We start from the raw sequence: 20,419 nt of genomic DNA on the forward strand, positions 1-20,419 counted from the left end.
GAGCAGAGACCTTCTCATAAAGGTTTTACCACATTCAATACATTCATAATGTTTCTTTCTTTTCCTTTTCCAGTTTGATGTGTAATGAATTGTCAATTGGTGCTGATGGTGTTTCTGTATTGACTGCATTTAATTCCAGTGTAACATTTTTCATACTTAATACAAGGAAATGATTGATCTATTAAACTTATCGGTATTCTTCACTGCACAGCTTTTATTCTGGTTAACTAACTTTGAATTAGAGTTCAGTATGTCAAAACTACCATGACTTTGCCTTAAAGTAACAAGATTTCTTTACAGATTAAACATATTTCCAGATGAACTGTGTTCATGACCTCTTTCCATGTTTTTTTTTAATATGAAATTTATTGTCAGATTGGTTTCCATACAATACCCAGTGCTCCTCCCAACAGGTGACCTCCTCAATGCCCATGACCACCCTCCCCTCCCCCCCCCCATCAACCCTCAGTTTATTCTCAGTTTTTAAGAGCCTCTTATGCTTTGGCTCCCTCCCTCTCTAACATTTTTTTTTCCTTCCCCTCCCCCATGGTCTTAAGTTTCTCAGGATCCACATAAGAGTGAAAACATATAGTACCTGTCTTTCTCTGTATGACTTATTTCACTTAGCATAACACTCTCCAGTTCCATCCACATTGCTCAAAAGGCTATATTTCATTCTTTCTCATTGCCAAGTAGTATTCCATTGTGTATATAAACCACAAATTCTTTATCCATTCATCAGTTGATGGACATTTAGGCTCTTTCCCATAATTTGGCTATTGTTGAAAGTGCTTCTATAAACATTGGGGTACATCTTTCCATGTTCTTTAGCTTGTTTTGGATTTCCAAAGGCCACTGCATATGATCACCAACTTCTCAAACTTCTAGGGAAAAAAATGAATTCTTTCACAATAATGTTACAGAACATAACTGCTTCTAAAATACCATGGTTTGGGCTAGCTCTCTGACAATTCTACTGTCACATGAAAGAAATCATTAAGTGTAAATTTCTTTCTTGGACAAGAGGAGAAACACAATGAAGTAAAATCATAACGTACAAAAAAAAAAAAAAAAAAAAAAAAAAAAAACAAAAACCCAAACCAAACCAAACCAAACCAAAAACAGTTGATACAGAATCAATGGTAGAAAATTTCCAATTAGTAAAACTTTTTGGTGCTCTTCGAATAGATCCTTGTAAAATGGGCACAGAGGATGAAGCAGAAATGTATCTCATTAACACAAGATCAGGTAAGCTGGAGAGACATCTGATCTAACATGATGAGGGGACGTAGCCATTCATTCTACCAATATTTATTGAATGTATACTATGTATCATGTATTGTAAACAGCACTGGGGTACAGACTAAAGAGAAACATTCTCTGCATTCCAGTGGGCAAAAAGAGAACAAAATGGAAGGAAAGAAATAAGACAACTAGAGACCAAAAAGTGGTTCAAAGGATATGAAAAAGAATGGAAGTTGATCAACTTTACATAGATAATCAGCAATGAGAAAATAAAAGTTGAGCCAAGAAACCAGGAATAAGGAATGTAAAGAATTACAGAAGGTTTTGTTCAAGTACAATGGCAGTGCAAAGGCCTGGAGACAGAGGTTTGGGCCAGATCAAGACACAGAAAGGTAGCCAGTAGGTCCTGAGTACAATCCCAATACAGGGAGAAAGAAGAGTTAATGTTCAAAAGGTAGATGGGAATTAGATCATGTAGATCTGACAGGAGGAATCAGAATCTGATGCTATTACCAGTGACAAGCCACTGGGAGTTTTGAGCAGGTGGCATCATGTTCCGATTTACATTTCCAAAGGATTCCTGACTGTTACACAGATACTGATGGGAGAAGGCAGAGTGTGGGAGAAAGAGGAAACAGGAAGTTAATGTAGTAAGGCAGCCAAGAGATAATGGTGGCTGGGTCAAGAGCAACAACAGTGGAGATGTCAAGTGGATGAACTCAGGATACATTTAGGAGAAAGAAAAGACAACATTCAATGTTGAATTCAATGTGGGCTGTGAGTAAAAGGGAGGAATCGCAGGGTTTTCCTAGGCATTTGGCTTAAATGCCTAAGTACTGGCTGTACTGTTGAGGAGCATCAGGAAGATAGGTTTTGAATGTGGGGAAAACCAGGTCTATATTTTGAGGCACAAACATTTTGAGATGGTTATTGGATATCTAAGTGCAGACTCAATTGGAGATAGGAATGTGGAGGAAGATTTTGGCTGGAAGACCAATTTGGGTGTTATCTATATAGAAATATTACCTAAAGAGAAATGACTAGGTGAGGTCTCTCTGGGAGAGTTAAAAACCAGGAAAATGATGACTCAGGCCTTTACGCATTCTGACTTTTAGGGTTTTGTAAACAGGAAATGCCCAGAGAATGAGGGAGGCCCTTCCAGGAGCAAAAGAGAAGTGACTCATGACCAGGGAAACAAGAAGGTATAGGTATTTACTTAGAACAAATTCTGGAAGAGGCAGGTCAGAAAGCAAAATTTCTTTCAGTGGACATCCTGCTCCCAAATCTTGTCTCTCTTATTAATTCAGTAATACTGCTACCAAGTTAATTTCCCTAAAGTGCCCTTCTCTTACAATGTGGGGAAGATTCCTGTAGTCAATGCTCTAACTTTCTGTCTGAGGTTATTCTCATATAAGGACGAGAAGAGGATTATCCATGTATCTTTTAAAATTTTTAAATCCTGTGAATTTTAAAACCAAAAAGTTGGTGGGGCATCCGACTCTTCAGACTCTTGATTTCTCAAGTCACAATCTCACGGTCATGGGTTTGAGGCCCACTTTGGCCTCTGCGCTGGCAGTGCGGAGCCTGCTTGGGATTCTGTCTCCCTCTCTCTCTCCCCCTTCCCACTTGTGCTCTCTCTCTCTCTCCAAATAAATATTAAATACATACATACATAACTAAAAAATAAAATTAGGCCAGAGAACCATCTAAACCATCTAAGCATCCATTAGCACAACACTGCTGAACTGTCACTTTTTCCTTCCAAGTCCCTTAAATAATGGAACTACAGACTATAATAGCTGGCTTTCTCCTGTTACATTCCCCAAGCCCTCTTCTTGCCAGTGACACTCCTGATTCTTCCTGAATTCTGTATTTATACCTTAGTTGTTACAGATCTGGAATTCATCAATTAAGGGGTCCTCATTCTAGATCAAGAAACTGGGGCACTTAATCTTCGACTTGTAGAGACTGGTTTAAAGGAAGCTAACTTGGAATTCAAGGAATAGAGAGAAAACTAATTTTTTTTAAATGTTTATTTATTTTTGAGAGACAGAGAGAGACATGGCACGAGTGGGGGAGGGGCATAGAGAGAGGGAGACACAGAATCTGAAGCAGGCTCCAGGCTCTGAGCTGTCAGCACACAGCCCAATGCAGGGCTCGAACTCAAGACCTGTGAGATCACATCCTGACCGGAAGTCGGACGCTCAGCTGACTGAGCCACCCAGGCATCCTGAGAAAACTAAATATAAGCAAAATATTGTATCTTGGAGTCTCTGGATCAGAGAGGGATTTAAATATCATATAGTTGGTAACAGGGTTATAACTAGGATTTTTTAGACTAGGGAAACTAAACCAAGAGTAACAACGAAGTTGAATCAAGAGAAAGACCTGATCCAGTAAATATATGTGGAAATCAGCAAAGTATCCATGAGTTTTATGGTTTGATTTCAGGTGAAACCTAAGATTGTGAATTTCTTTGTTTTGTTTTTTTTTGTTTTGTTTAAGTGAATTCCATTATTTCAGTACATTTGGGAGCTATAATTCATCCTGAAAATTACAATATTTATAGCTCCTCCCTTACCATTTCATTATAAAAATTTTCAAACATACACACAAGTTGAAGGAACTATACTCTGAACAGCCATATGCCCATCTCCCTGATTCTATAGTTAACATTTTCTACACTTGCTCTATATCATATTCGCCCATCCAGAATGAGGAACTAAATACATAAACATCAAAAGACCAGGTTGTTATGGAAACACAGCACTCAAAGTGGGTTGAAGGTCAGGAAGGGAAATCAGTATTATCCAATGAAGCAGGATAGTTCACTAGTCAGAAGACAGCGATGAATCTGAAGTATTCTCTTTGCAGAGAGGCATGGAAGACTGGATTTCCAACGCAAGAGAAGAGGAAGGAACATACAATGGCCCTATGGCTGGTAACGAAAAAGGGAAAGATTTGAGAATCCTCAGTACGAAAAAAAATCTAAGCAAAACAAATCAAGACCCTAGATGAAGTAAACCAGGACCAAATCCAGAGGTGGGAACACAGAAGTATTTTCCTCTAAATGCATAAGCGATGAATAACATAGGAAAGCAATAACCAGAGACTCCATTTAGATATCCTTAGAGACCATCAAAAGTTTAGAAACTAGAAGATGAATCACCTCCACAGTATTTCAAAGGTGTGAGGCCTTCACGAACCAAGGAATTTCCTTCTATTTCTCTTCTACCTGGATGCTTCTCATTCACTTACCTGGAAAGCTCCAAGCATGGTTTTCCTTTTCCATTTATGGTTTATCTCCTAGCTTCAATTTGAAGATTTCCATGGTCTGGTATTTTGGTACCCTATTAGGAAAAATTACAGAATACTTGGAAAAATATATTTGGGCAAAATATGCAGACATTGTTACATAATACCTTTTACAGACTGTGCAAGTACACTTTGGACTAGGGCTTATCCTGAAGAGTGGGGAGCACACTCCCCCATCCATCTAGGAGACTGAGAATCTACCGCTTACAAAGTTCAAGTCTTATGTAGGGGTCAGCAGACTAAGGCCCATGACTGTAACTAAGAAGAGTTTCTACACTTTAAATGTTATAAAGGAAAAAGGAGAATATGATACAGAGGACAGTTAGTAGCCCATAGGGCCTACAGTATTTACTACCTGGCCCTCCAGAAAAACTTTCGCAACCTCTCTTACATTATTCAGCACTTCAGATACCCCCCAAAATCAGTCCACAATTGAGAAAGACAAGGTGTCAGTTGGACACCTTGAGTGACACAGGGAACCAGTCCTTTCCGCCACATTGCTAGGAGCTGCCCACTCCTCCCGGGCGAATCGCACAGCTACATCTTCAAATAACAATGATCCTGCAGCAGTAAATTCTTTTTTTTTTTTTAGATGGTACGTTTTGTTATGTTATTTGAGAAAGAGCACACATGAGCAGGGGAGAGGGGCAGAGGAGAGAATCTTAAGCTGCCTCAACACTCACGATGGAGCCCAATGCAGGGCTCGATCCTACGACCCTGGGATCATGACCTGAGCTGAAATCAAGACTCAGACGCTCAACTGACTGAGTCACCCAGGTGCTTCGCAGTAAGTTCTTCTTTCATCTGAGGGGATTATTTGACAGTTTGGAAGAGATCTGTGGAAATCTAATTATTTCTATGTATAGGCTGTATCTATACATGTGCATTTACATTATATATTGTGGAAGAGAGGGAAGTCTTATATAGACATCCTGCTACTATAATTCAGTCATCCATTTACTCAATAATTCAGAAGGTTTTCTAAATTAAAGGGGCACCTAGGTGGCTCAGTCGGTTAAGTGTCCAAGTCTTGGTTTCGGCCCAGGTCGTGATCTCACAGTTCATGGGTTTGAGCCCCACATTGGGCTCTGTGCTGACAGTGTGGAGCCTGCTTGGGATTCTCTCTCTCTGTCCCTCTCTCTATACCTCCCCTCCACACTTGCTCACTCTCTCTAAATAAATAAATACACTTTTAAAAAAGAAAGAAAAGGGGTGCCTGGATGGCTCAGTCGCTTAAGCGTCTGACTTCGGCTCAGGTCATGATCTCACGGTCTGTGGTTTCAAGTCCTGTGTCGGGCTCTGTGCTGACAGCTCAGAGCCTGGAGCCTGCTTTGGATTCTGTATCTCCCTCTCTCTCTGCCCCTCCCCTGCTCATGCTCTGTCTCTCTGTGTCTCAAAAATAAATAAAAACATTTTTAAAAAATTAAAAAAAAAAGAAATAAAAAAACAAACTCTACTGGTAGTTCTATACTCAAAATCCAATTCAGCAAAATGGTTTGAGAGGCCATTTAAACCTTAATTCATCTCGATAAATCTAGGTTTCATACCTTGAAAAGGATGGGATAACAGAAGGTATTAAAGGAACTCTAGAAGGAACAACCACCGGTTCAGTAAATGCTTTATGCTGGCCAGGTGTACAAATGTATAAAAATTCACTTTATTATGTGTATGCTATACCCCAATAAGAAAGCACAAACGTGCATATGTGTGTGTGTGTATGCACGTGCGTGGACACACACACACACACACACACACACAGGAAATAGAAAAACAACCACAGAAAGCCTCTTCATGCCTACACCAGAAAGCTGCTATTGAAGCCACTACCCACTGTAGGGCCATCGAGAAATTTATTGACATTTCAATGCCAGGAAATATTTCTGTCTCTGAGTAAAGGATCTACTTTCTCTGTACAAAACTGCAAATCACATAACATTTAGTGCTTCTCTTGCTGGAAATGGCTGCCAAAAATATTGGAGATAATCTGGGTAGTTTAACATAAATAATTCAGGGTCTTAGTTTGTTTTTTTAATTAATATTCTGACTTTTGAAATTCTGAGCAGATTCTATGACCTACACTTCCACCATTCCAAGTTTGCCTTGATTTTGACATTATAGTCAATGTTTAGTTTTCTACAAATTCAGGCCTTTATCAATGTGTATTTTTCCCACTAATCAAATCAACCTGTATAAGCCTCCACAAATGCAACAGGAAAGAAAGAAGGGATAAAGAAATCTGTAAAACTCACTTGGACCTTGGTCCTTTCCTTCTGCTCTTAGAAAATGGCCAGAACTGAGATCTTTGTCCTTTTATTCTTCTAGATTGTCACTCGAATTCTGGTCACAGATTTCACAGGTCATGTTAATGACGTCCCCAGAAATAATGCTCCCTGCTCCTGACTTCACTTGATTCTAAGGACTCAAAAGCAAATTCACTTTAAGCAGTATATCCCCCTGAGCCACACACCTTGTCAGTGGTACCACAGGTGCTGTGGTAGGCAGAATCGTGCCCACCGGAAGATATCCACTTTCTAATCTCTGGAACCTGTGAACATGCTACATCACATGGCAAAAGGGGATTCAGGATGCTGATGAAATGACAGTTGCTAGTCAGATAACCCCAAAATAGGGAGATTTCCTGGATTATTCGGGTGGGCCAAATGTCATCACAAGGGTCCCCATAAGTGAAAAGCAGAAGAATCCAGAGAGATGTGATGTGACAAGAAATCCACACACCATTGGTGGCTGTGAAGATGAGAGGAAAGGGAGACAGGAGGCAAGGAGCGGGGACGGCCTCTGGAAGCTGGAAAAGGCAACGAAACAGATTCTCCCTTAGAGCCTACAGAGAAGAAAGTACTCCTACTGACAGGAAAATCCTTAACTTGAGCAGAGGAAAATCCATGTTGAACTTATAATCCATAGAACTGTAGGGTAATAAACTTGCATCGTTCAAGCCACTAAGGTTATGTTAATTTATTACAGAACCAATAGAAAACTCATATAGGTGTCCCCTAACATAAAATCTCAATACTTTAGGGGCGCCTGGCTGGCACAGTGGGTAGAGCATCAAATGTTTGATCTCAGGATTGTAAGTGCAACCCCACGTTGGGTGCAGAGATTACTTAAAAATAAAATCTTTTTCTTTTTTGAGAGAAAGTGAGATCAAGCACCAGCAGGGGAGGGGCAGAGAGAGAGGGAGATACAGAATCCGAAGCAGGCTCCAGGCTCTGAGCTGTCAGCATTTCTGGCTTGCACTCTGTCTCTCTGTCTCTCAAAAATAAAATAAACATTAAAAAAAAATTTAGAAACCCTGAGAAAATGTGCATTGTTTTAAACCACTAAGTTTGTGGTACACAGCAATGGAACACTAATACACTGAATGACATAGAAATTTTAAATATCAAAGCTAGTCAGAAGCAGCTAAGGCAATACATGGAGAAATTTATATCCTGGTATATGCTATCTACTTTTATGTACATTAGTTCACTTAATTTCACATCCCTTGGAAAGATTTATTCAAGGCACATGGATAAGGGGAAAAGCACTATTAAAAAAAAGAAACAGGTTTGTTCACACCCTTTATTCTTGAGCCAAAATTATTTGCAGATAATAAGACTGCTCAACTTAAAAAAATGTAAATGTGGGGAGCCTGGGTAGCTTAGTCAGTTGAGTGTCCAACTCTTGATTTCAGCTCAGGTCATGATCCAAGGGTAGTGGGATCAAGCCCCACGTCAGGCTCCATGCCCGTGGAGTCTGCTTAAGATTCCCATTCTCTCTCTCTCTCTCTCTCTCTCTGCAACTCTCCCTGGCTTGCCCTCTTTCACTCTCAAATAAAAAATAAATAAATAATGTAAAGGAATTCACTGAAACTTTCACTTTCAATAATACCAAGAGCAAGTCAATTGCTCTTTTACAGTGCAACATTGAGAAGCAGGGACTATTTTTTTTTAATTTTTAATGTTTATTTGCTTTGAGGGAGAGAGTATGAGCAGGAGAGGGGCAGAGAGACAGAGAGGGAGACACAAACTCCGAAGCAGGCTCCAGGCTCTGAGCTGTCAGTACAGAGCCCAACGCGGGGCTCAAACTCACGAACTGTGAGATCATGACCTGAGCTGAAGTCGGATGCTTAACCGACTAAGCCACCCAGGCGCCCCAAGAAGCAGGGAATTTTTTTAAGGTACTACTTAACAACTGCAACGAGGCATAAACTACCTAGGTGCGGGGGGCCGGGCCCCGGTGCCAGGCTGAGACCGGGTCGAGCAACGTTCCCTGTTGACTCAGCCAACCCGGTGGTTCCCCCTCCCATTCCCCCACTTTCAAGGGCATACGAAAGCCTTGTCAAGGCTGAGAAAGTTAATTCCTGAAGCCTGTGGTCTGCAGGTGTTGGCAGTAATGCTACCTCCCTTTTTCTACCCCGAGTTAGATAGGAACAAACATGGGAACTGTGTTTTGCTAGCAATCTATCAACAAGGTCTTGTGACCCGTTCAGAAAGTTCACAAGGTACACAGAACTAAATGTTTTGGCTGGCAGTGATCATGTGAAACCTGTTTATTCTTAGAATGACCTGATCCATAAGAGTCTTATATTATAAAAGATTGTGTACAGCAACAATAAAGCCGTCACTTGGGCCATCAGCCCTGTTCCCAAACTTTCTTCTCTTTTTTTCTTGCATTCCCCTACCCTCAGGACCCTGACACCTCGGTGTTTGTCGCGCCGGTCGCGACACCTAGGAAAAAGAATAACCCAAAATTTCTGAGACACACATGAAAAAAGACACAACACAATGTAGAGGTGATGGGTAGGAGAATCTGGATAAGCAGAGAATCATATTATAAAAAAAGTATAAATATATAAGTCAAGCCTATTTAAAGTAATGTATACATTTAATATGACTCTAGTAAACTTGCCATTGGTTCACCCACCTGATGTGACACTATTATATAACTATTTTAAACTATGGAAATATGTTTATAATTAGAAATTAAGTGGTATCTATGTTATACAGATCATTCCACATGTGAAGGTAGCACAGAGATTAAACATGCTGTGGTTTTCAGTGGACATCAGAGCTCAGGCTAATTAACAGAGATGTTTTTACGTGTATAGAACAAACCTGAAAGGAAACCTCCAAGAAAAAAATGTAGGGTAAACTCAGAGACAAGAAGGACAAAACACATCTCTTATAACACCTCACTAGATCTTACCTCATTACTGTTTGTTAGGAAGATAAGGACAAGATTGTTAATGCTGCAAGACGAAAGACTTTCATGAGTACCTTGAGCAATATATGGGCTTGAAGGAGTGAAATGGATTTGGATCAGCTGGAGGAATGTATCATCAAGTCTATTCCTAGTAGTCAACATTAAGCCTCAACCTTAACCTACCTCCTCTCCAGGGATGCAGGGTCTCCAAGGCTCCAGCCTCTTGCCTCTTCTGTACATATGTCTCCAGACATAAAATGGCTTCCTCCCAAAACAAAAACAAAAACTGACTCCAAGTTAAGTCCGAAATCCAAACCAGAAACACCCGTTCACTAACCCTTCACCCCAGGCCTCCCTGTGTCTGAGCCCCACACTGGAGTGTGATCCTGGACAAGAAAGCACATTCACTGATACATACCTACCACTCCAGTTCTTGGTCGCTGAGCCCCACAAACAGAATCACTCACACTGACAACCAACACTAACAGACCCTCTGCCATTTTTTTTTTAGTTTTATCTTTTTTTTTTTTAATTTATTTTAGTTATCATACAGTGCAATATTGGTTTCATGAGTAGAATTCAGCAACTCATCACTTACATACAACACCTAGAGCTCATCAAAAGTGCCCTCCTTAACACCCATCACCCATCTAGCCCATCTCCCACCCACCTCCTTCAATCAACCCTCAGTTTGTTCTCTATCATTAAGAGTCTTGTGGGGGCGCTTGGGTGGCTCCGTTGGTTGAGCGTCGCACTTCAGCTCAGGTCATGATCTCACAGTTTGGGAGTTCGAGCCCTGCACTGGGCTCTGTGCTGACAGCCTGGAGCCTGCTTCTGATTCTGTGTCTACCTCTCTCTCTCTCTCTGCCTCTCCACTGTTCACCCTCTGTCTCTTTCTCTCTCTCAAAAATAAATAAACATTAAAAAAAAAATTTTTAAGAGTCTTGTGGTTTGTTTTCCTCTCTTCTCTCCCCCCCTTCCCATACGATCATGTTTTATTTCTTACATTCCACATATGAGTGAAATCATATGGTATTTGTCTTTCTCTGATTCACTTATTTCACTTAGCATAATACATTCTGGGTCTACTACTAAAGGCCAGATTCTCCAGCGAAGCAAAAGAAATCCCCAGAAGGGCCCTTTACTGGCCTCACAGGCACTTCACTCCAGAGACACGTGCAGAGCCCTACCCACTTGACGCTGAACTTCTCTACACTCCACCGCATCTACCACAGGCTGGACCCCCTTCCGAAATGACCCCCATTCTCAAGCTCCCCCACCTCCATAGTGGTTAGGGACGCTTCAGGTGGAGCTGGAACCTTCACGACGTTTCTGGAAGTCGAGTTCCGCCCCCAGATGCTCAACACAGAAGTGGCCACCCCCACCTTGGCGATCTGGGTCCAAGCGGCCAGCAGGAGGGCCGCCAAAAGAAATTGAAATCGCTTTAGGGGTGTCACCTTGCCTTTTCCTGCCGTCTTGTTGGCTACCAGCGCTGTGATGAATGCCTCAGAGGCCGGCACTGGCCCTGCGGTTTTCTACCGAGCCTTTCGGGAAGATGGCGGTGTCCGTGAGGACTAGGCAGGAGCACTCCCACGGTCAGGAAGTGCAGCTGGCGGGGAAGACCCTGGCAGCTGCGGGCTGGAGGCCTTCGCATGGCCTTCGAGCTTTGCAGAAGCCAAGACGTAGGAAAGGCAGAGGCCAGGCAGCGGACCAAATAACAGAGGCTCAGCCTCCGAGTTCTGCCAAAACTTGACAACGGGGCCCAGCGCGGGTGAGAATCCGTAACGTGTGAGAATCAGTAACGCGGGCCTGGATTAGGCAGGTCAGAGACCTACTGGAGGGAGGCAGCTGCAAAAATGGATGCCCTCGGGGGCCTGTCTAGGGGGCTGGATTGGAGGCTACTTCTAGTAAGTAGGAGGGAGCCTCCCTCCCCATTTTCTGCCACTCTCCCCCACCCCTCTTAAAAAAAAAAAAAAAAAAAAAGGAGGCATAACCTGACTGTACATCAGCAGGCAGTTTGGTGAATTAAACACATCCCTTCACCAGAAGTCAGGTCTATAGCCGTTACAAGAGCCAATTACAGGGATGTCTTGGTGGGTCAGTCGGTTAAGCGTCTGACTCTTGGCTTCAGCTCAGGTCATGATCTCATGGTCTGTGAGTTCAAGCCCCACATCAGGCTCCGTGTTGACAGTGCAGAGCCTGCTTGACACTCTCCCTCCCTCTCTCTCTCTCTGCCCCTCCCCTGCTCACTCTCTCTGAGTCTCTCTTAAAAATAAATAAACTTTAAAAAAAAAGGCATTTATAAAACTATCAGTATTTTTTTAGTGACTTCTTGAAAGCATGGCATAGTGATCTCCACACAGTATTTATATGATCTTCTTATGGCAAAAGTTCATAAACATAGGCATTTCAAAACTTTGAATGGATTAAGTAAAACATAATTCTGAGTATATTAAGGGTTTGGACTTGAGATCAAGAGACTCTTCACTGAGTATGTATCCACTAAATTCTAATCAAGAGATTAACAGTATCAAATAAACTGTCTCATGCATGGCCACAGCCCCTCAAACTAGGAAGCTCTAAAATGGAAGTCCTTTTCCCCTCCAGACTGACCTTCTCTTATTCTCTTTCTCATCCAGCATCACTATTACGCAATAAATCAAGAATGGAAGTGTGAGAGTTACCTGGATTGTAGATCACTGGAGGTTGATATGACAACATCAGGGATCAACCCAAAACATAACCTGTGTATTATCTTCACAGTCACCACCAAAAAATACATGAAACTGCAAGTCTCTAAAGGGCTTATACAGAGAGACTGGGGAACCTGGCCAACTGAGGGAAAGCCGCACTGAAGAAATGATAATTGAAGATGATGAAGGATGAAGAAACCAAAAAATGAGGGGAAGGAGGAGTCCTTCTTCAGAAGGAATAAGAGTACTTTTATTATTACCACTTTTTCTGCTTTGTCCCTTTATAAACAGTTATTAAGTCTCTCATGTCACAATGAAAACACTCTGGGGTAACAAGTCTGTTCTTTAGAACCATATTTCCCTTCAGTGACAAAATATACTTTGGCCCATTAATATGTGCACTCACTTTACAAATCTATATATAATTAGGGTTTTTTTCTTTGTGCTAGAAATATAAAATCATGGAAACCAACACTCCAGTATAATCTTCTGGTGTGATGGAAATGATGACAGATTCTCTCATTGTCTCATGTTTTTGCTCAGTGCCAGTACTGTCCAGTCCTCTAGCCACTATTCACATACGACTGTTGAGCACTTCAAATGCGGTCAGTGTTACTGAGGCAATGATTTTTCATCTTCCTGGTTCAGAATTTTTTAAACATTAAAATTTACGTAAAGCCACTAAAATTAGGGAATTTATAATCTCCTTAAGGAAATAAGAAATAAGCATTTTTTCAAAAAAAGATACACATTTAAAAAATAAAATTATTATTAATTTTATTAATAAATTTATTTATGGGGGCACCTGGGTGGCTCAGTTGGTTAAGCGTCCAACTTTGGCTCAGGTCATGATCTCATGGTTTGTGAGTTCCAGCCCCGCATTGGGCTCTGTGCTGATAGCTCAGAGCCTGGAGCCTGCTTTGGATTCTGTGTCTCCCTCTGTCTCTGCCCCTCCCTCACTCACACACACTCTCTCTCTCAAAAATAAACATTAAAAAAAATATTTTTAAGTAACTTGTGCACTATAATCTTAATCATTAGTCTTTCCTCCATCTTCCAAAATATGCTCCTTGAACCAATTAGTCCATGTCTATTTCACTTAATATAGATATTTATGTCCTTTCACTAGATTAGCTGGTGTGTAAAGGTACCACATAAAGATAATCCATGGGGCACCTGGCTGGCTCAGCCTGTAGAACATGTGATTTTTTTTAATTTTTTTTAATGTTTTTATTTATTTTTGAGACAGAGAGAGGCAGAGCATGAGCAAGGGAGGGGCAGAAAGAGAGGGAGACACAGAATCTGAAGCAGGCTCCACAGAGCCTGCTGTCAGCACAGAGCCTGACGCGGGGCTCGAACTCACAGACCGTGAGATCATGACCTGAGCCAAAGTTGGATGCTTAACCAACTGAGCCACCCAGGCGCCCCAGAACATGTGATTCTTAATCTCTGGGATATGAGTTCCCCAGCCCTATGGTGAACAGAGAAATTACTTGAAAAAAAAAGTTAAAGATGATCCAGGTTACCTCAGTGCTCTCTCCCGGAGACCAGGGGCTTTTTCTGTTTTGGCCACCACTGTATATTCAGCTCCTAGAACAGGACCCAGTACAAATGAAGTATTTAACAAATACCTGCCTGGCTGCAGGCTGTCCCACTATGACCACATTCCTATTTGCTAGAAGTCTACTGATGTTTAATGGCGTCTGACAAGCCACAGAAGGCACCTGCACAGTCACCACGTTAAAAAGGTTTTTCTCTTGCAGGACAACACTGGTCTGTGAGGACCTGTGACTGAGGGAGGATTTTCTACCTTGACTAAATCAATTTTCTGATGTTTAGTGAGGACTGACTTCCCTCAAAAAGATCTCCCACATTCAATGCAACTATATGGTTTCTCTCCTGTATGAGTTCTCTGATGTATAATGAACCGGGTAAGGCTTTCCCACATTCACTACATTTAAAGGGTTTCTCTCCTGTGTGAGTTCTTTGATGTTTAATGAGACCTGTCTTCTGGGAACAGGATTCTCCACATTCACTGTCCACAAAGGGAGTCTTTCCTGTGCGAAATCTCTGATGTGCTAGAATCCAAAGCAGGCTCCAGGCACATCTTTTGGCTGAAGACTTTCCCACACTCATTGCATATATAAGGTTTCTCCTGCATGAATCCGCAGCTGTACCATGAGATTTCCCTTCTCGATGAAGCCTTTTCCACATTCACTGCACATAAAAAGTCTCTCTCGTGTGTTTTCTGATGTACACTGAGCCATGATTTCTTGAGGAAGGCTTTGCCACAAACAGTGCATTCATAAGGTTTTTCTCCTGTTTATGCGTTCTCTGGTGTTCAGTGAGCATGAACTTTCTGGAGAATGTTTTCCTGCAAAGACTGCATTTGTGGGGTTACCCTCCTGCATGAAGATTCTGGTGACCAGTGAACCAGGACTTCTGAATGAAGCATTTCCCATATTTACTTCATACGTGAGGTTTCTTTGTTTTTTTAATTTTCCGATGCTTGATGATTTGGCACTTAGTGCCGATGAGTGTTTTGCTTTCAGGGGATTTAATTTCATTCTGAAATTGTTCATGATTAACGTGAAGAAAGGATTTCCCATCTACAGTATGCTCTGCAGTGGTTCTGCTCTGGTTAAGTAGTTAAATTTGATTTCATACTTTTTCCATGTAAGTCAAACATATCATGTTTTTGCCTTAACACCAAATGAGTTTTGCTCCGAAGAAGAGAATTTTCAAATGTGCTATGTTTGTGTCATTGTTCTAGGCTATTTTCCATGAATTCATTTTGTAAGTGCTCTGGCAGATGACCATCAAGTTTCCAGATTTCTAGAAAATAAAAAAAATTAATTCTTCCACCATATTGACTAAAATAAAAGTATTTTTTAAATGTTTATTTTTATTTTTGAGAGAGAGAAAGAGTGTGAGCAGGGAAAGGACAGAGAGTGAGGGAGACACAGAATCTAAAGCAGGCCCCAGGCTCTGAACTTTCAGCACAGAGCCTGACGTGGGGCTCAAACCCACAAACCGTAATATCATGGCCTGAGCTGAAGTCAGATGCTTAACTGACGAAGCCACTCAGGCACCCCTAGAATAAAAGTATTTTTTAAATAGCTTCATTTGAGGTGACTTCATGATGAACTTATTATATGAGTATAAATAAAACTCTGTGTTTAATGTTCCTTATATATTAGAAAATAACAGTAATAATGAATAAACACAAATTTGGCAACTTTCCAAATATTGCAGAACATGCAGCCTGTGCAATACACACAATTTACCGTGAGCAGCAGACTACAGGTTGGAGGGCTGCCTCATCCAAACTGGCAAGAGACTCCTTCACTTCACAAATCCTTACTGATGACTACTGTGAACTGGGCATGGTGCTCATGGTGGGGACACACATGAGTCCTCATGTTCAGGAAGCCTACACTACAGTTTGGTAAAACCACTTAAAGGGCAAAGAAAGACACAAGGAGGACAGCTGCAGGTTGTGAGAATGAGTGGGAAGGATCACTGGAGATGGAGAGAAGCGCAGGAAATCAGGTTACACTTGGAAGACGGGCCTCCCTGGAGGATTCATTGTCATGTCGTGGTTGCCCTTGGGGAGCAACAATATGACGCAGCAGAGAGCTCCAAGCACATGTAACCGACACCTCAGAGAGATGTCCCCTTTCCTAAAAGAGAAGCCCCAGTCCCAGCACCTCCTCTTCCGTTACTACCATCATCATATTCCAAATACCATTTCATTGCAGCACTTTTCACCGTCTAGACATACAATATATCTTCTTATTGGATCAGGTTTATATTTTGTCATCTTAGAATGAAAGCTCTTTTTCTGTTTTTATGCTTTTTCTCACTGCTGTTACACTAGGCTATCAAGAAAAAATTCATTTAAAAAAATGAATCAAGTAAGCAATCGTGTGTGGAAAACACTGGGGAGTTTAGGGAAAAAAATAGAAATCTCTGCGTGAGCAAGAAATAACTATTATCACAGGGACACAGAGAAGAATTTCATGTCTGACAAGTAGTATGGTTAACTGGGACTGAATGTCATCAGGATATAATGGGAAGAAAATGGAAGCTTTCAGGAAGCGAATGCAATGGTAACATCGACAATAACCAAAAGGAAGATCAGAATTAGTAAATACACAATGGAATTAAGATAAAGTAGGCATGAGGCATGATCTGGCTTAGGCTTGAATGGAGAATGCAGGATATTAAAATATCTTTTTAGTTAAACTTTGTGAACAGCTGAGGAGTGCCTGGGTGGCTCAGTCAGTTGAGTGTCCAACTTTCGGTTTTGACTCAGGTCATGATTGCAGGGTCATTGGATCGAGCTCCGTGAGGACTCCATGCTGAGCCTGGTGCCTGCTTGGAATTCTCTCCCTCTGCCCCTCTCCCCTACATGCACTTGACTTCAGCTCAGGTCATGATCTCATGGTTCGTGGGTTCAAGCCCGCATCGGGCTCTGTGCTGACAGCTGGGAGCCTGGAGCCTGCTTCCAATTTTGTGTCTCCCTCTCTCTCTCTGCCCCTTCCCTGCTTGCACTCTCTCTCCTCTCTCCCTCCCTCTCTCTCTCTCTCTCAAAAAAATAAATAAAACATTAAAAAAAATAATTAAGAAAATGCATGATGTAGGTGGCTCAGTGGATTAAGTGACCAGCTCTTGATTTTGGCTCAGGTCATGATCTCACAGTTATGAGATGGAGCCCTGCGTTGGGGTCTGCACTGACAGTGCAGGGCCTACTTGGGATTCTCTCTCTCTGCTCCTAACCCACTCACACTCCCTCTCTTAAATAAACTTTTCAAAAATGCATGATGTATGATTATGTTCATACGCAGTGGTAATGATTAGGAATGGTTAATTATATCATAAAATTATAAAGAAAAGCATGAAAGTGTTTGCTACACTAGCAAGGTGGTAATTACCTTTGGGTGTGAGGACGGGATATAATTGGGAAGAGGTTCACAAACAGCACTGGGGTGCTGACAATGTTGTTTCTTAACCTGGGTAGTGACTGTTTATATATGTATACTTCTTTTATACTGATTAACTTATAGATCTTTTAAATTAACAAAGAAAGGGAAGAGCTGAAATATACTAAAAGACTGTTATGTTAAAAGGCCAATAATACGTATTTGCCTCACTACAAATACCTATCCAGTCAAAGGAGAAAGTGTAAACAAAGAATATAAGGAATTAGTGACAGGTATGACTCAAATAAGATAAAGGGCTTTTTTTTTTTTTTTTTTGTCTGAAAGAATACTATGAATATTTTTATGCCGCTAAATTTAAAGTCTTGGATTAATGTTCTTAAAACATGTTAACTCCAGACAATATAGCAGGTGAATTTTAATGATAGGCAATAAGACAAAGATGTCCACTACCACCCCACTTTTGAACTCTATATTGCAGAGGAGAACCAGAGCATTAAGAATAAATTATAAACATTAGAAACTGGAATGAAAAATTAAGGTTATACTCAGACAATCTGGGCGCCTGGGTGGCTCAGTGAGTGAAGCATAGATTTCATGGACTTCAGCTCAGGTCATGATCTCACAGTGGGTGAGTTCAAGCCCCGCATGGGGCTCTCTGCTGTCAGCACAGAGCCCCCTTTGGATCCTTTGACCCCTCTCTCTCTGCCCTTCCCCCGCTCGCATTTTCTCTCTCAAAAATACGTAAACATTAAAAAAAAAAAAAAAGTTATATTCAGACAACATCATCATGGACACAGAAAAAGAGATTCAAAGAATTACTAACATAAAAGAGAAAATGCTCCCCCAGAAACCAGTAAGCAGATTTTCACAGATAGCTGGCTGCAACCGCACCACATACGAAGCTCATTTCACAGAAATTCAGTCATTAGCAATCGGAACTGGGACCACCACGGCTGAGTAACACCAACCGGTACTTAGTAATAAACCGACATGCGGATCACCCTGCAAGAGGGGTGGATCCTAAGCAAAACGGGCATTCTGTTGGCAAAGAACAAAGTGTGGACGTAGGGCAGGCAAGTAAGCAACAGCGTTGCCCGCTGCTGTGTACTAAGAGGTGAGTGCGGGCGCTGGCAAACATTTTTCTGCAAACGGATAGATACTACACATTTACAACTTAAGATCTCTGTCGCAAGGACTCCATTCTTCCTCTGCCCCGGGAAAACAGCCACAGACGACGACTAACAGACGGCGGTGGCGATTTAGCCCCTCGGTCTGCAATAAGTCAACCCCTGGACAAAAGGCTTTACAACAAAACAAAACAAAACAAAACAAACCACAGAGGGTTTGGAACTACCCTCCTGCGCTCTGCAGTCTTCTGTCCCAGCAGCCCGGCTAAGAACTTCAACCCAAACTCCAGCCCCGGGTCCTTGGCGTGCCAAGCTGCAGCCCTGACAAATGTCTCTGTACCAGACACCGATCTCACACGCCCTTATTAATCCGAAAACCGGGCGAGACACCCCGATGTCATGAGCACCCACCGGAGCCCCAACATCACTGAGCCCCAAATTAAATACCACCCCGGAACCAGACACTTCGATCATCGTAAATGATGGGCCCCGCCTGCTGCAGGACTCCATACGCTCTACAGCGCGGACACGGTCGCGATCTCTACAGACCCTTAACGGTCTTAATGGCCCCAAAAGTACCCCAACCACAGACACACCTGCCTGGTTCCCCTCAAATACCTCAAATCAGAGGCCCACCTGGTTCTCCTTAAACACCTCCACCTCGGCGCTTTCTACCCTCCCCGATCCACCCCGGCAGTGATTTCACGGATCCACGCTACAGCAGGTCCACACGTCACCCTGTGAGAAGCAAAACGCCCACCGTGAATAATAATAACAACAGCAACAGCAGCAGCAGCAACAACAACAATAATAAAACAACCTTCCAAGGACAAAACCACACACTGACCTAGTTGCCGTCAGATCCGTGGGGAGAACCCGAACGCGGATCGCCCGGCAACCCCTCGGAGTACGGCGGCCGACGAACACTGGAGGCCCTCAGAGATCCGCGAACGACGAATTTCCGGTATTTCCCATGAGGCATTGTGTCCGCGTCCGCTCTCCGTGGCCGTGCGGGCGGCCATATTGGGGCGTCCGACGTACTCAAAGCAAAAGGGTGGATTTGCGGCCAGAAGCGGGAGTGGCCGAGATGAGAAGCTTCTGAAGTTATCTCTTAGCCTCAACGTCGACTTTCGCGGAAGATTGATAAATTTTCAAAGTCTGGAGCTTCGCGAGGCAGACGTGGTGCGGGCTACATTGTGTTGGACGGGCTTGTCAGGAACTTACATGACGGGGCGTATATTATCCACTTTGTGTTAAAAAAAAAAAAAAAAAAAAAAAAGTTTCCAAACGAACTAGTAGGAGTTTAGGTGTCGATAGCGCAGCAGAGAATGAACTAACATCTGGTAAGAAAAAGTAATACGTCCGGTAAACGGACACCCACGCAAAAGTTATGGCGGAAGATTGCTTGCAGAAAGTGGTTTTTAAGAACACAAGATTTCCAGAAACTGGTACAGCGTGAGGCTGGTCATCACCCACCAGAGGGAAAGAGCGGATGGACGAACCTAAATTGGGACTGCGATTGGGGCCTGGGAGAAAGGCCACCAAAAGCGGGCCAACAAAGGTCCGATGCCAATGAGAAAGGCACAGCCTGAATCCATCCAATCATGTGAGGGTGGGGGTGGTTAGTAACCCAGGATTTAGGACAGAGAGCGCCAAAATTAAGGGTATGTCAGGCCGGTGTTAAAAATGCGGAGTCCTGGACTCCAGCCCCCAGAGGCTCTGGGTTTGGGAGGTGTTGGGATGGGACTCAAGAGTTTGCGTTGTTTCTCAGCTATCAGACGCGGGAGGCTTGTCAGAGACAATCCATAGAAACCATTATTAAATGTTATGTGGTTACAAATACTGATGGGTGACTCCCCTCCGTAGATTTGTCTTAGCTCAAATTATATCC

The 20,419-nt window shown here is 42.4% G+C and overlaps 1 long non-coding RNA gene and 1 pseudogene across 3 annotated transcripts; both read right to left on the reverse strand.

Annotated features, from left to right (window-relative positions):
- Nucleotides 1-607: 607 nt before the first annotated feature.
- Nucleotides 608-11,707, reverse strand: LOC144614610 (uncharacterized). Of its 2 annotated transcripts, XR_013552484.2 has the most exons (4): nucleotides 9,946-11,707; nucleotides 6,810-6,972; nucleotides 4,504-4,595; nucleotides 608-884 (listed from the first exon to the last, which is right to left on the reverse strand). It is a non-coding gene; the product is annotated as an uncharacterized LOC144614610 (long non-coding RNA). The 2 variants fall into 2 exon arrangements; XR_013552483.2 differs by having other exon boundaries at nucleotides 6,810-11,707.
- A 385-nt stretch (nucleotides 11,708-12,092) lies between these two features.
- LOC132691206 (uncharacterized) lies at nucleotides 12,093-20,052 on the reverse strand (annotated as a pseudogene). The gene is made up of 2 exons (XR_014136178.1): nucleotides 19,165-20,052; nucleotides 12,093-15,290 (listed from the first exon to the last, which is right to left on the reverse strand). The product of XR_014136178.1 is annotated as an uncharacterized LOC132691206 (transcript).
- Nucleotides 20,053-20,419: the final 367 nt, after the last annotated feature.

This window comes from Panthera onca, chromosome E2 (assembly GCF_046562875.1).
Source record: "Panthera onca isolate mPanOnc1 chromosome E2, mPanOnc1 haplotype 2, whole genome shotgun sequence".
Lineage (NCBI taxonomy): Eukaryota > Metazoa > Chordata > Mammalia > Carnivora > Felidae > Panthera > Panthera onca.